Source organism: Triturus cristatus, chromosome 7 (genome assembly GCF_964204655.1).
Source record: "Triturus cristatus chromosome 7, aTriCri1.1, whole genome shotgun sequence".
Classification (NCBI taxonomy): Eukaryota; Metazoa; Chordata; class Amphibia; order Caudata; family Salamandridae; genus Triturus; species Triturus cristatus.
Window position 1 is genome coordinate 1145649315 of NC_140590.1, and position 15927 is coordinate 1145665241.

Sequence of the window (15927 nt, forward strand, 5' to 3'; positions counted from 1 at the left end):
AGCTATAAACCCACATCTAAAAGGCCTGCCAACCGGCTGACCACCAAAATGCAGTCCCAATGTTAACTGACAAGTCCCAAGGAAAATGTGTTTAACTGAAGCAACTGGTAACATGCAATCCCTATTGATCAGGGGACATGGAGGAAACCTATGAGTAATGTACCTGCACCCTCTTAACTATGACTTCAAAATGTGCTCTGGTAGTTGTCCGTATAGTGCTCCATCCCCTCCAATTCAGCACTATCAAGGCAAACAGCACCCTCTTGGGAATGGCACACTCCCGCCCCAGTTGATAGAAAGTGCCTATTCGTGTGCAGCCCATAACCTCCTGTTTTCACTGACGGTATACCAGGATTCTGCTGAAACTTAGCTTGCTTTACTTGTGAGTGTGCGTTGAGCAATCACAGATATGTCTTTGCCCTATTCTGTTTCTGGCCGCAAAGTTCGATGACATTGCCAGCCCCAATCTCAGGCGAAATAAACGAAAGCTTTTCTGCCACCAATGTGACAGCTGATGGTGTTAATGATGGTCCAATATAGCACCAATGCTGTACTATAGCATTAGTGGGCCATTGCAGCACTTTATTAAAGTTCGTGGCTAACCTACTCACAGTATGGCAAAACAAGAGAGGCTGTAAATTTAAAGCCAATTGGGATGATCGTTAGATAGACCCAACAGGGAGTGATCCTGTGAAATGAGGTAGGGACCACCACAGCCACACCCTGCATGTGAACCAGCCCAGGTTTACTTTGCCATGACCCTTCCTAAGCCCTTAGAGATCCCCGTAAACAACCTGCAGTGGCCAGGTGGCAGGCACCCCCGCGGGACCTACCAGACCTATTTACTCACCCTCCTTGCTGCCTGGCAGCACTCCCTGCTGCATGTGTCTTGTTGCAACCCCTACTTGCCCCCCTCTTGACCCGTAATGATGGACATCGCTGAAGATGCGTGGTTACCTCTCATCGGACCGGTAGAACGTATAACATGTGTCCTGAATGTACAATATATGTGATGTTGTGCATAGGACGTGTGCTACTATTCAAACTTGTGACATATAGATTATGCATGACATGTGCTAGTATTCAAAACTGTGACCTATAGATTATGCACAGTGCTTTGCAGCACAACTTGGCCCAGCTCATGAACTTTACAAACCCAGGAAGCAACCTTTGCTGGTTACCCCCAGATCCTTGCCGTGCACGCCTTAACCCACAGAGCTCCCTTACTACCGGAGCATTTGTCCAAACAGAACTGACACATCTGGATTCCTCTTACGGATGACACTCATGTGCTTCATGTTTGCCGGCTTACTGCTAAGTGTCCCAGATCATGCACTGCTATATCCAACCAGCTTATCTACTTTCTCTGACCGCAAGTGAAAGGATAATGTAATCACCAAACCCAATGTAAACCAAAAATGCAAGCCAAACTTGTCAGGAGACATTCAACCTCTGTCCTTGAAGTGCAGCAAACGTGGCAATCGAAATTACAGAGCTGACAAGCCTCTATATAACTTGAACTTGAAGTGTGACAAATGAGGCAATTCAGGCCCCCAAGGCTAACAGGATGGCTGGGGCAGAAGGCAATAGTCAACAATGATCTTGACTTACTCAGTGCCTGTTGTAGTGGTCCGCTCTCAAAGCCAGACATTGCCACCTAGTGGCAGACTGTCAGAGACGCCGGTGGTGACAATTAATTGACGGTGCCTCGCACCAGAAAAAAACACCTAGTCAGATTTAAGGTGAACTTGCTGCTGAAAATAGCAGTGGTGGGCCAATGCCGCACGGAAGTGACAAGATGAAGCATGCCAACTTGCCCCCAAACTCAGCGGAAAACCCACATGTGCGAGCTTGTCACCAACGTCTGTAAAAGCATGCCAACCCCTAAATTATTTTGCTTCCCTTTGCTCAAGAGGGGGGGCAGTCCTGTCTGGAAGTGTGTGTATTGAACGACATGTGTCCTGGCAGCACCTATGATTTGAGTACAAATGTATACTTCATAGTACCTGGTGCGTTTAATAAAACTAATAACAGGTCTAACAAATCAATCAGGCATCCTCCGCTCACTTTAGGCGTGTTGGATTGAGGGGATCCAGTGAAATATGGAAGATATCTCCCTCGGCATGCCATCCCTTTAGCACAACATTTACAGCTTTTAGGCATGTCACTTAAATCGTCTCCATCATGTGTTTAAGGATAATTAGTTTGAGTTCTGCTCTTGACAACATCCCTTCTAACCAACAGTGTTGAGTAACCACTCAAGTTTGTTTCTTGCCCAAGTCGTCCCCGTTAGCCTGGCACTGTTAGACCAAATGAAACTTTTAGCAAGCTCCCTATACAAAAGTATATCATGTTGCGCAACTTGGGACACTATTACTTCATCACTACGTACGTTCAGGCATGAAAATACTGCCAAAGGTATCCACCTTAGTACCTGTTTAACCACTAAATAAATACTGTATAAGGGAACAAAAGATTACCGGTGCACCTAGCCCTGGTCCTGTAACCTTTGGACCCATCGCCAGTCCTAATATTGCCTTTGTCAAAGGTTGATAGTTGCATAGGCAAATAAGCAACCTGTATGGTTTCCTAGAGAGAAATTGAAAATCGCTACAGTACTGAATCATGAGACTGTGCATGATCTATACTGCAATTGTTAGAGGTTAATCTGTCTCTCACTCCACCCTTACAACTTTTTCGCAGAGTTGTTCCAGTGCACGCCTGCTGCATGTGGGTCACTGCTGACACCCTTAGTAAAAGCCCTCATTTAGCCTATCCCATAACTGCAAACCAGGCCTCTTTGCACCCATGGGAATTCTTGTAACAACTTGAAATCCCCTATGCACTAGTCACGTTACACCTATATGCAAGAGATGACCCTGCATTATGGATGAAACAGAGTTCCTGTGCTGTAACCTTTGCCATCTTTTGTAATCCTGCTGGTACCAACTAAAATCTATATACCCTCCCTATACAAGTACAAGCATGATCTTAAGCATGTGGCCTGAAGTACGCCTTGTACTGAAATGCACAAACACACAAAACGCTGGCTACAACACCCCCTACTGTCACTCCGAATAGGCTAATACGTTCTTTACTTGAAAAACGAAGTGACTTCGTTTTCGCTTCCGATCTCGGGTTGTGTTTACCCGAAGACAACACAATAACGTTTGTAATAATAAATGCCCCCTGAAACCATAATAACCATTTGCTTGCGTTCGACCATTACCACCAAGCACTGCAATACTACCAATGAACACACATCAGATGCCTCTCCACAGTGAGCTCCGGCATGATGACCGTCAAAACTAGGCGCTCAATGGGTGAAGGGGAGCAAATACGAGCAGACTATTCTCCCGGGCACCACACTGCCAGCAACAAGCTAATCAAAATTCACTTCCGGAGTCACTGCACCTGCACTGGAAGCCATTTCCTAAACCATGGGCGAAACCATTTTAGTGAACAAACAGAAGAGGCCCGGGCTGCTAACCAATCATGCGTGCCCCTGTTGTAATGGTGGAAGTGTCACCCCTAGTCGTTGAAACGTCACATTATTACCTTAAAGTTGGAGCATGTCACACACAGCAATCTGCCTTGGCAGCTGTGTTAAATCATTGTAACTAACACGCAGTACACTTGTTGTCCTGTTCGTTGTAAAGCCCTCTAATGCCTTCGGGCCAAGTCCGCGCTATATAAGACTGTAAATAAATTAAACAATCCAGACGCACTCCGGTGCAGGACAGAGCACGAAGAGAAGCACTCCTTCAATGGTAACCACTCAGGCAGCAGTTGCCCAGCTACAACTGGCGCTAGCAGCGTGGATGCGCATTCCAGGTTCTACCGGGCCACTTTGTGCAGAGAACCTGCGACTAACCTTCTGGGCCTCGTCCCCCTGTGAAGAGTGAACCTCGGGCCCATGGCAACACTCACCGCGTGCTCCTGCGAAACAAAAACTGCGAAAATAACTACAAGCACCTGAGAACGATGAAGGGGTGAGGCCTTCGCCCCCATGCAGTCCAGCACCAATATGCTCACCCACACCGACGACAGCCATAAACACATAAGCCTAAGCCCGTCAGGGAGGTAATTTTAGGTTTAATGTCTGGCGTGGACTGGGCTCATCTTGATTTGGGCGAAGGAATACTAATTAGCTGGAGCCGGGACTCAAACCTCAGCCCCCTTTCCAAGACATAAGTCCGGCCCGTGGGTCACCTATACCTCCTCGAGTTCGGGATCATGGTGCTTTACGCGCAGTACCCTATGCCTGGAAACACACAAAATAGTATCCCAGCATAACTGGGAATCTGCACCGTAAATCTGCCTTTTACGAGGGGGCCAGTGACCACCAATGAATAAGCCCCTACCTAGGAACACAGCCCCTGGGCTGAAAACGTACTGCTAGACTTGTCCGTCTTGCCTTACAGGTAGGCACCGGCTCGCTGTGGTTTAAGCCTCGACCCTGGCATCATCCACAATCGCTTGTACGGTAACCAACCGGCCTGCCATGCCGTGCCCACATCTATTCCTTCCGAGTCACGTGGGAACTGAGGGCCACACAGCCCACTGCTCCATTGCTCCTCTGTTATCAATTCCCTGATCAGACTGTCCCGTTCTACAGAAACCCCCATGCGGCTGGGTGAGGCACGTGGTCACTTCCTGTTGGTGTAGTCTATTGTGGAGTTTGCCCACAGCTGCTGAGTATATGACCAACCTACCCCTATCATGACCAGATGTAACTTAGGTGATGACCCCTTGGACCCTGGGTTTAACTGAATGTTGTGTGTGGATGGCAACTGAAGTGTCTATCTGGATGCTCATTGCAGGTTCCCATACCCCACCCGTTCAGCCACTTTCCAGTTCAATTTCAATGGTGGCTCCCATAATGCGGTTATACTCCGCATATTGATAGGCTGGCTTGCTAACCTGACTGCCAGCTGACACGGGGCAAGTGTACATGAACAGGGGGGTGGGGGGTGTTCCCCAGGTCATTCAGCTGTGCATAAATAAAAGTGATCCCTTCATAGGAAAGTACTCAACCACTTCCTTTAACAGGATGCTTCCTCTCGGTTTGAGTTTAACTTTCAGCTGACTCTTGCATTCTAAACGAAACCAAGTGTCGCTGTGCTATAACCAGTAGCTGTATACATTAATCCTGCCAATCCACAATAAATATCCATACCCTTCTTACTCCGACTACAAACGTGATTCTAGGCCCGAGGTCTAGCTTTTAATGACATGCAGGAGAAAACCCATTAATTGGGGATGACATAACTCTGGTGAGGAAGGAGAACACGCAAAACCGAGTGGCAGTGCTATCCGGTGGCCTAGACACCTCACTGCACCCGGAGTATACATGAACGAGCAATCTGAGTTAAGTGCCCTTTTGAAAACTTCCTTAACGCCGACACTGAACATCCTCCTCCCTTTCGAGGGGCCGGTCATACAAATCCGTGTTTCGTGAGCCTTCCGGTGTTGACCTCAATAAACAGCTGCCCGTGTTTCAAGCCGGCATAAAACCAAGGTTAGTCAAGGCACCTTCAATGGCACGGGCAAAGCAGACCCTGCAAGAGTTTCCCCTCCATGACCTCTAATCCAGATACGAGTGCCGCAAAGACTGGTGGTCAGTAAGCGCTGTTCTACCCAAATGACTCCCATGCTGCGCTCACTGCCGCAACCCTCGATAACGCTGCACCTTTGCCTACAAAGATGGTCACACCAACTACGGTGTCAACCAATGCCTCCTACCACCGGTCCGGCACAGGGGACTTAGACCTCAAAGTATTCCTACCGGCGGTCCAAATCCTACACGTAGAAGAAGAGCAGAGGCCAAAATACCAATTACCAGACGGGCGAACAGAAAAACCCCAAGCCTGCTCACCGTAAACAACAAAACGAAACTGCCTGCCTCTGCTCATCTCAACGCGACCAAACGGTGTCAGGGCAGCATGAGAAAGAGGGCGAACAGTGGGCGGGAGAGGTATAAGTACTTTCCCCCCGCCCCCTCCTGCCCGGAAGTGACACGTGCATGGGGGACCCTCGAGGGTCCCCAACACTGGGAGGCTGACTTGTGTGCCATCCTGTGGCACCAAGGGGGCTGTCCTCTTAGGAGGGCCCCCTTCGTGGGCCCGGAGCAGCCCTGCATTCTTGATACTGTACTGTAAGGTTCTGGTGATCGGCACACCGTTCATTTATTACTGCCGTTATTTCATTTATTGAGACCTTTATTTATTTAGAGTCATTAACTTTTTGGTGATTAATTCACATTGTTGGTTGAGTTGCATGTTAATGGAATGTGGCCAGCATTCCACCTCCAACTCTTTTTCTTGCTGAACTTGCTGAACCTCCCATACAATGGGAGGTGGGTTTGATATTTTTGAAGCACATGTTGAGGTTCTGGAGGATGGTGAATGCACTCTTGAGAGATGATTGTCTTCGCTCTGGCACAGATTAGGCACTATAGGATTAAGGGAGTTCAAGAATGTACCTCCTTTAGAGAACATAGGGTATGCAGATGTTTACCAATGTGCTGTTAAGCAAATGCATGAAACATATGTTAGGAAGATAAATATGGAAATGGAACGATTCAACTGTTATTCCAGAGAACAGAAAGAAGAAGAAGCATTTGATCAGTTCAGGGCAGTTTTGAGAGTGTTGGATGTGGTGTGTACATTTGAGTGTATGTCATATGATCAAGTGTTGAGAGATCAATTGTTGACGAAAACCAAATCCAAGAGGATTCAGGAGAAACTATGGACATGTGGTGAATTGTCATTAAAGGCAACAGTTGATTTTGCAAGAGGTATCGAGGAGTCAGGAAAGGGCATACAGGTTGCTATCTGCAACCAATGTGAATCCTGGCAATCATTCTTGCCATGGAATTGCAATGGTAGGGATTATGCAAGCAGAATTGGAATTTGGTGCCAGAAATTGTAGTGGGAAGGCTTTTGTGGCCGATAAAGGTGCCATGATCCTGGGGTGCCCCATATCATGGAGCTTGACATAAAAGTGGATCCCAATGTTAATATCCCTGTGCATTCAGTATGTGATGAAGAAAATGTATCAACTGTAAATAACATGGAGTACGCGAAGTTGAAAGAAGAATTCCCTAGTGTGTTGTTCAAGTCAGTTAGATTGATTAAAGTGTTTTGAGCATAAAATAATCTTGTTTGAGAATGTTTTACCTGTAAGGTAAAAATTGAGGAATGTGCCTTTGAATTATAGAATGAAATTGAGAGACATTCTGCGTGATTTATGTGAGAAAAATATTATGGAACCCATTGAGAGTTCAGACTGGTTGTCTCTCGTCATGATTTCACTCAAGTCCAATGCGTATTTGAGATTATGTGCGGACTTGAGATGTCTTAATGTCTTAATGAAGCCATTTGAGTGGATGCATTTCCATTAACTAATCTCCAGGAATTGGTGTTATCCATTGGAGAGGCTGCAGTGTTTACAACAATTGATCTGGCCAATGCGTACCACCAAATTCAATTGGATAATGACTCATGGCTTTGCACAGCATTCATGAAACCAGAGGGAATGTTCCAGTATAAAAAGCTGCCATTTGGTCTGGGAAGCACATCTGCTGTCTTCCAGAGGGAAATGCATAGGATTTTTCAGGATATAGGAGCAAAGGCATTTCAGGATGGCATCCTAATGTTTGGGAAGAACAAAAGTGAGCATTTGGGAATCTGAGAAAAGTATTATCTGCTCTGTTGCAAAATGGCTTAACATTGAAGGAATAAAAATGTAATTTTGGCAAACAGCAGGTGGAATACCTGGGTCCGGTTCTATTGGAAAAAGTTATCGGCCCAAAATGTAGCCATGTAGAAGCCATTGTGAATGCTCCAGATCCTGAATGTAAGGAACAATGATGTCCTTCCTAGGTCTGACAGAAATGTATTCTCGTTTTGTGGAGAATTATGCTACCAAGGTGGAGAATTTACGGTCTCTCCACGATTAGCACATTTAGCTTCAAAATTACAAATGTACCATTATGATATTGTATACATTCTGGGCAAGGATAATTGTGTTGCGGATGGTTTGTCACATCGACCATTAGAAACAGGCAATAGTTGTGTAATGGATGAGAGTGAATGTGATGTGGCTTTCACTCATGTTGATGTTCTGTGTGGCAAACGCATGGAGGCAGAACATGGTCTGGAGTTCTCTGAAGTGATATGGATGAAGGAGATGGAGAAGGATGGGGTATTGCTGGCTATCAAAAAATATATTTCGGAAGAATGGCCATCTGAGTGTTGGTTGCAAAGTGAGTGCAGTACGTTCTGGAAGATGAACGATGAATTATCTGTATGTAATTTGTACCTCCAAATCAGGTACAAGAAAGTATTATCAAACTGCGACGTGAAGGACATGGAGGAATGTCAAGCACTAGAAGGAAAATCAAAGAAACGTTTTGGTGGCCAGGGCTGGATGCTAGTTTGGATCGATGGCTGAGAGATTGTAGTACTTGTAGCTCAAGTGACAAAGTGGTTAAACCTATAGTCGTACCTTTACAAACTGTGGAATTGCCAGATGGACGTTGGCAGAAACTAACAATTGATTTTATGGGACCTTTTGGCACATTAATCCATGGAAGCGTATTCCATTGTGCTCATTGATTACTATTCCAACTGGCTTGAAGTACGTTTGGTTGGTAATGTCACCACTGAGGTGGTTATTGACTTCCTAGAAGATGTTGTTTCTAGAGATGGTGTTCTGGAATTATTGGTTTCGGATAACGGTGTACAACTCACGTCAAGTAAGATGCAGTCATTTTTTTTAGGCGTGTGGCATCTACCATGTGAGGGTGTCTTTGTATCATCCCGAATGTAATGGATAGGTTGAGCGCTTTAATTGTTATTAAGGAGGCTATTCATTTGACATTAAAGTCTGCATTACCCTGGAAGAAGGCTCTTCAAAGTATGTTGTTATCCCATATGATAACCCCACATTCTGTGACTGGCAGGATGCCATTTGAGCTGTTAAGTGGAAGGAAGACTTCCTCCAAACTTGTTCCATGGTGGTTAAGAAACAAGAAGGAAGTGGTGGAAAGGATGGAGGTTGATCACAAGATTAAAAAGAGAGTGGAAGGTTAACAGATGCAGATTAGGAACAGGTTTAACAGCAGTAGGAAGATTCCTGACATATCAGTAAGTCAGTATGTGCGAGTGAGGAAACTTGGTTTCGTGGAGAACAGTGCATCTCGTTGGTCGGATCCATTGATGATTGGATTAGTTTTTTGTGGTGCTGTTTAACTTGAGGATAAGGAGGTGTGGAATTTGTGTTGTGTGAGTCCGTGCAATGGCATTGGTACCAGGCATGAATATAAGTGTTGTGCGAATGGTGATGTGAATGGATGCATGAAGGCCATTGAGGTGTGTCCAAGAGTTGAAAATAGTTTCCATGAGAATGAGATGATTGACAATTGTTTCATGGTTTTTGAAGTTCAAGGAAACCTGGGGGTACATATGCGTCGGAGTGCGAGGGAGAAGAAATTACCAAGTCATCTTAAAGATTATTAGGTGGGATGAAGCGGCATCTGTTTTTTTCAACGATACTATGCCATGTATGTTTTTTTATCAAATGGTTATGAGCATTCACCTTGCGTTTCAGTTTGCCTTTGTTGTTATTTTTGTTATTGTTATTAGGGAGGTGGTAGGCTGGGAATACAATGTCTAGTGTGGGGAAGAATGTGGCAAGAGAAGTAGAACTTTGGGAGGATTCTGAGTGCAACAGTTAGATGGGAGCAGCTGTAGAACTGGGAGCAAGCTGGCACGCCGTTTTACCTGTTGTAATTATCTTGTAAAATAAAGGAACTGCTTACAACTTACCTGCCGTGAATTGTTCTTAACAGGGTCCCTTTGGGAACATCTCGCCAGTGTTCTTACCATCGTTCAATTGGGGTGTCTTTTCACAGGACCTACCCCCATCCATTCATGTAAGACAAACTGGGTGTATTTTTCATTTGTGTTATCACCTTAGGTATATAGAGACTAGCCCCTCAGTCTCATACATGGGAAAAATGTATTCGTAACCAATCATATGCCTTGTGGCTGCTTCTGCTAGCAGGGGAGTGGACAGCCAGTGTTTCAGTTGGGAGAATTGTAATAATTCCTGCCTAACTCTCGTGAATTTTTTTTACATGTATCGAATGTCTTGAGTTTGCACTGAGAAAATATGTTTCTGATCATGAGTCAGTCACTCTCTTACCATCTGGTGAAATGTTCCCCTTTCATTGCTGATTCAAACTCAGGATTTGCGTGTATTGGTGTAAATGGTGTGGGATGAGTGGTAATATTTGGTCACTTGATAATAGTATCACAGTATTTAATTAAAGTAAGTGTTATCTCTGAGGTGTACACAACCGGGATCCGTGTTTTTTAGTAATGATAATAGGTTTCACAGTGGACTACCTATAACTGCCCTCTCCATATGAAGCCAGTGTTTTCCCATCTCTCGAAAGGACCGTCCCACGCATCCGTAGAACCACAGCCGGAGGCAAATACTTCTCCCACCGCGCCGCCAAGACCTGGAACACCCTCCCCCTCATTCTACGACAAACTGAAAACCTTCCAACCTTCAGGAGACAACTCAAGACCTGGCTGTTCGACCAGTAGCAACAGCACCCCCCTCCCTCCCCACCCTCAGCGCCTTGAAACCCTTGTGGGTATGTAGTACGCTTTACAAATTATTTGATTGATTGATTGATACATCAATGGTTCTTAATCATTTGACTTTTGAGGCCCCCCACTTAATTTTTTACCGGAACCCAGGGTGCCCCCACCCCCACTAAGTGCTTAATTTGAGCCAGTGGTTTCCGGTGCTCGTCACCGGCACTTAATTGTCAACACCAGCTCTTATGAAAGCCTTACACATTGTGGCACTGTTTGTATAATTTAGAGGCCAGCAAAACAACAGTTGTGTGCTAATTCAAAGTACCTAAAATATGACTAATACCTGCTTCCCAAGCCATTCTTATAGCTGTGGGGGCCAGGAATAATCTGAATTGTCACACTTGGAGAAGTGTGCTGCATAGTAGTTATGTTGGTACTGTCATTGGCAGCACTGGCAGGGGGAATGGAAGGTGCAAGCTGCAATGGCCTCCTGACAAGGGCCCAGGCACTTATTTATTCCCAAGTTAAGCACTGCTCCCACTGAACCAATATTGAAATCCAGGGACCCTGATGAGTCATTACTGGAAGCTAGGGTCCCCAGACTAAGCATTGTTGATGATTTGAATGGTGAAGCAAAACACACAAAAAACAGAAGCAAGCATTCATCAAACAAATACATAAATGCTGAAAGATTGCATTTAATTCACAAACAAATATTAAAATTAAAATGTTATTTCTAATAGGAAGGTTGGAGCGTTTCTATATTCCATTAAGGCCACTCATCGTCCATGCTATATTCTGGTAGATGCACTTGCACTTCTCCCACGAATCAATCTGAGGACACTAACAACTTTTAGCCTTAAATTTCAAACTCCGTCACATTTACAGAATGCTTTAAAAATTACAATTGTACATGTTGCTTCTTTACATATATACACTTTATTACTCTGTTAATATTATTACATTTTCCAAGCAGTCATAGACCTCCTGAGTAGGCTTTGCAGAGGTCACTGTATCGCTATGAAGGAGTAGGATTATCTCTAATGATACCTACCTAGATGAGCCCTACCTCCCTCGGGCACATAGGTTTCTCTCTCCCCTGAGTTCTCAGGGGTCGACCGCTTCTCCACTTCCTGCGTTACGGGGAGACCCTTATGGAGCTCTACTGTGGAGCATCGAGACTGGTCACCACAGACACCCCTACCATTGACCAAAGACTGGCCAAGGGAGGGATTCCATAACCTCTTGATAAATGTAACTCGTGATCACCTCTACTCCTTGCAGGGCCATTGCAGCTGCACCAGTTACCATCCTTGCTAACAACGGATGACTCAGAACCAAAAGCACCCTCAGACGGAGTACAATCTTGCATCCAATCATACCTGATTGGGCACATTTCAGCACGCGAACCATGCCGAAAACTCTTCTCGCATTCAGGGGAGTTCTTGCCCCTAAACATAGCCATCCTATTGGCATGCCACACCTTCCCATCACTGAGTAAGGCAGAATTGTACATAACCTTGACAACCTTGAGAGGAGCAGGAAACGTACTTTCCCCTTTGCGTGTTAGTCTACCTTTCTTAACCTTAACAGTGTCACCTACACAAATATGCACTTTTTTGGTTCCACTAGATTGGCCATACTTGTCTCTATACTTCAATTGAACAGCCTCCAAGGAATCCTTAACTTTCTTGGCAGACCATGAAACAGAACTAGTACATTTTAACCATCCAACATTGTCTTTGGTGCGAGGAGACCTGCCCCATATTAGCTCAAAAGGAGAATGTCCAGAAGACTCACAGCGTGTAACTCTGTATGCACAAATGGTTTTTCTTAATTCATCTTCCAAATCTAAATGATTGCTATAGGAGAGTTCAATTATATCCTTGATAACCCTATTAAAGCTTTCCACGCTACCATTTCCTTCTGGGTGGTACAATGAGATAGTCCTGTGAGTAATGCCAAATTCTTTAATAAACTTCTTGAAGATATAACTGACAAATTGTCCACCTTTATCAGAAATAATATCTTTGGGTAAACCCTCACATCCAAACACATCAGCCAAGTACTGAATCCGAGTCTTCCTTATCAACCACCTTGCATTCTGGCCACTTGGAAAAGTGATCCACTAAGACTAAAATATATTTCAGCACTCCCATAGAATTTTTTACAGGACCAAAAATGTCAATACCAACTCTCTCCCAAAACATATCAGGGACAACAATGGGGTAAAAGGGAGATTTGTGGGTAACTAAACTCTTGTCAGAATTAGTACACTGTACACAGTCTCTAATAACTTTCTCAACTTCTTTGTCGAGACCAGGCCACCAATAGGATTGTTTGACTCTGGATTTGCACTTCACAATGCTCAAATTACCTTTGTGACAGAAACTGATAATTTTATTCCGAAAATCCAAAGGAGGGACCAATCTTCCACTCCTAAGTAGGAGACCATCCTCAACAGACAAGTTGTTTCTGACTTCCCAAAACGCTTAAAGATCCCTGTCCAAATGTGCTTTTTCAGGCCATCTCTTGCGAACATGGTCAAGGACAGAAACCAAAATGGAGTCACGTGATAGTCCCTGGACCCCCTCATCATGGGAAATGCTTTGCAATTCATCACCAAAGAATGTGGCAACCAATCATCCCACTCATTTTTTTCCTTCACACGTAATAGGCAAAGGGCATTGTTGCACTTGGCCCTTTTTCCCTGAAATTTTTCGCTTTTGTGGGAAATCGGATGTTAAGTGAATGCAAATATTGAATACTGTTCAAAGATGTACGCAGACTGAGTTTTCCCATTTACACCCAAAGCTTTTAAAATGGATGCCATAGCTGTGTGGTTGTGCCGTCTGACTGAGCTGGGTTAACAGTCTAGTGGTTATTTCCCAGCAACCCCAGCTTTTGGAGGGAAGCCTGGCACCCAGGGTGCTCTACCCCTCCCCCTAGGCCAGTTAGAACCAGTTCCCCCAGACGCTTCTAGAAGCTTCTGGCACTGTCTGGTAGATGGGGTGAGGGCGTATAAAGGGCGGAGCTGGGCTGCCATGTGCTCAGTCAGAGGGTGGACCTGAGAGAGAGGGGACCTGCTGCCAGGGGTTACCGCCACATGGGCCTGTGTGCTGGGCCCTGAGCTTACCTACACCCCTCTACTGTCCACAGGGCGAGGGAAAACTATAGTTGGGGCGATGCTGACCTGAAGGAACCTCCGCAGGAGTTTTAGGCGGTAGGGTTTAGCCAGGGACCTATGCCACTGGAAGTGACAGGGTTTAGGCACTGCCTTTTAAGTTGAGTGAGGGATCCTGAACTAACCCACTGATCTGGCCCAGAAGGAGGAGAACCCAGGGCCGACCTGCAGAGACTACTTAGTCTGCCGTCAGCCACCAACTCAACTTCCCCCCCCCCTCAAGAGACCCTCAACCAAGGGCGCAGGAACCAGCAAGCGCCTCGTGGGACCCTGACTGCAGTCCCGGCGGAAAGAGAGCGCGATATTCCAGCTGCCTGCGGAAGGAGAGCGCTAAAATTGGTGGGCGCTACATTTTACTGGACTGTGCTCTGCTGGTGAGTGCTGCAATCCCAGCTGCCGCCCCCCCTCTAGCTGGTTCTGCCACTGGCGTGTGGCCTGCCACCTCCCATCCCAACTGCCCCGAGCTGGAGCGTCACTGTGAGGAAAAAGGGGGCGCTGGGCGTCGAATCAATCGCCACCCCCCACACTGCAGGCCAACCCTTAATTTCTACCCCCCCCCCCCGCTGAGGGGGACCTGAAGAGTGCTCACCGCTGCGGCCCAGGGCCGGAAAGATTGCCCCCTCTGTCACCGGGGCCCGCGGAGAAGCCCGGGGCCCCGTCGCTGCCGTCGCAGCCGAGGTAACGTGGCCCCCAAGGCGGAGAAGGCCGCTGGAAAGCAGGGAAGGCCTCGTTAGGCCGAGACGTCTTGCCGAGGCCACGTAGGCCTGAAGCCATCCCGCAAGGGCCGCGCAAGGCCCTGAAGCCGAGTCCTGAGTCACCTGATGGGGGCGGGCTGCCAAACGCCGCCCCCGTCGCTGTGCCATTAGTCAAGTGGGCCGCGCCCCCGCAGACCGCGCTGTCACTGGCGGCTGCAGGCGCGGGCCTCTGAAGCCTGCAGGGAGATCACTGGAATCGTCTCTGAACACCGCGGAGCTCCCCGGCCACGTCTGGCCCGACCGGGAGCCCCGCGCCATCCCCCTCGACCCGGACATCGCCGGGAAGATTCAAGGAGCGCACGCTTCCCCTGCCCGAGCCGAAGGAGCCCATCACCAGGACCCCGCGAGGGACCAAAGAGCCAGGTAACCCCCCTGGGGAGGCGGGCGGACGGCCGTACAGAGGCCCTAGACTCGCCCCTCCCCCGGGGGAGTCCCGTGTGGAGCCCAATGGGCCCCCCTATTGCCCGGGAGCGGCACCGCACCGGCCGGCGGCTGCGTTAAGGATAAACACCGGTGTCTCTGGCCCGGCGGGACACGGGAAGAAGGGACCAGGGGTAATACCCCCAAGGAAGGCTCCAAGCAAGTGCTAGAGGTGGCGCTTGGATCCCTAAGGTTGGGAAGCGCCGTAGGAGCTTGCGATGGTTAATGCTCCTCAGAGCTTGCTATGTTTAATGCTCCCCGGAGCTTGCTATGTTTAATGCTCCCCAGAGCTTGCTATGGTTAATGCTCCAAGAGAATACAATGTTTAATGCTCCAGTGAGTCACTAGGTAGTGCTTCAAGGGCCAGCCCTTGTTATTGTGCCTATGTCATGCCACGTTTCAGGCCTCAATGTATTGCCATATTTGAAGCGCTCTTGATTTACTAGGTGCAGCGCGATGTTAAAAAGCCCTATTTAAAGTGCTATTGATTTTCTTTGTGCAGTGCTACGTTTAGCTGCCAGTTTTGAAGCGCTATTGATATGCTATGTGCAGCGCTTTGTTTAAAATGCCATGTTTGAGGCGCTATGATTTGCAATGTACAGCACTATGTGGAGATGCCATGTTTTGGGAGCGCTATTGATGTGCTATGTGTAGCCCTAGGCTGTAATGTAATGTTTTAAAGCGCTATTGAATTGCTATGTGCAGCGCTATGTTAAAATGCTCCATTTGAAGCGTGAATAATTTGCTATGTGTAGCGCTTTGCATAAATGCTGTGTTTGACGCTCCCCAGGATCGCCAGGTGCCGCGCTTTGATTCCATGCCAGGTTTTGATGTGTTAATGCTTTTGATCCTGATGTTGATCTAGATAAAACTGATTGGTTTTATTCAACCTACTGGTGTGGTGTCAATTATTGCGTGCATTTCCTGTCTCAGTGGATGTGTGTGCGGTATG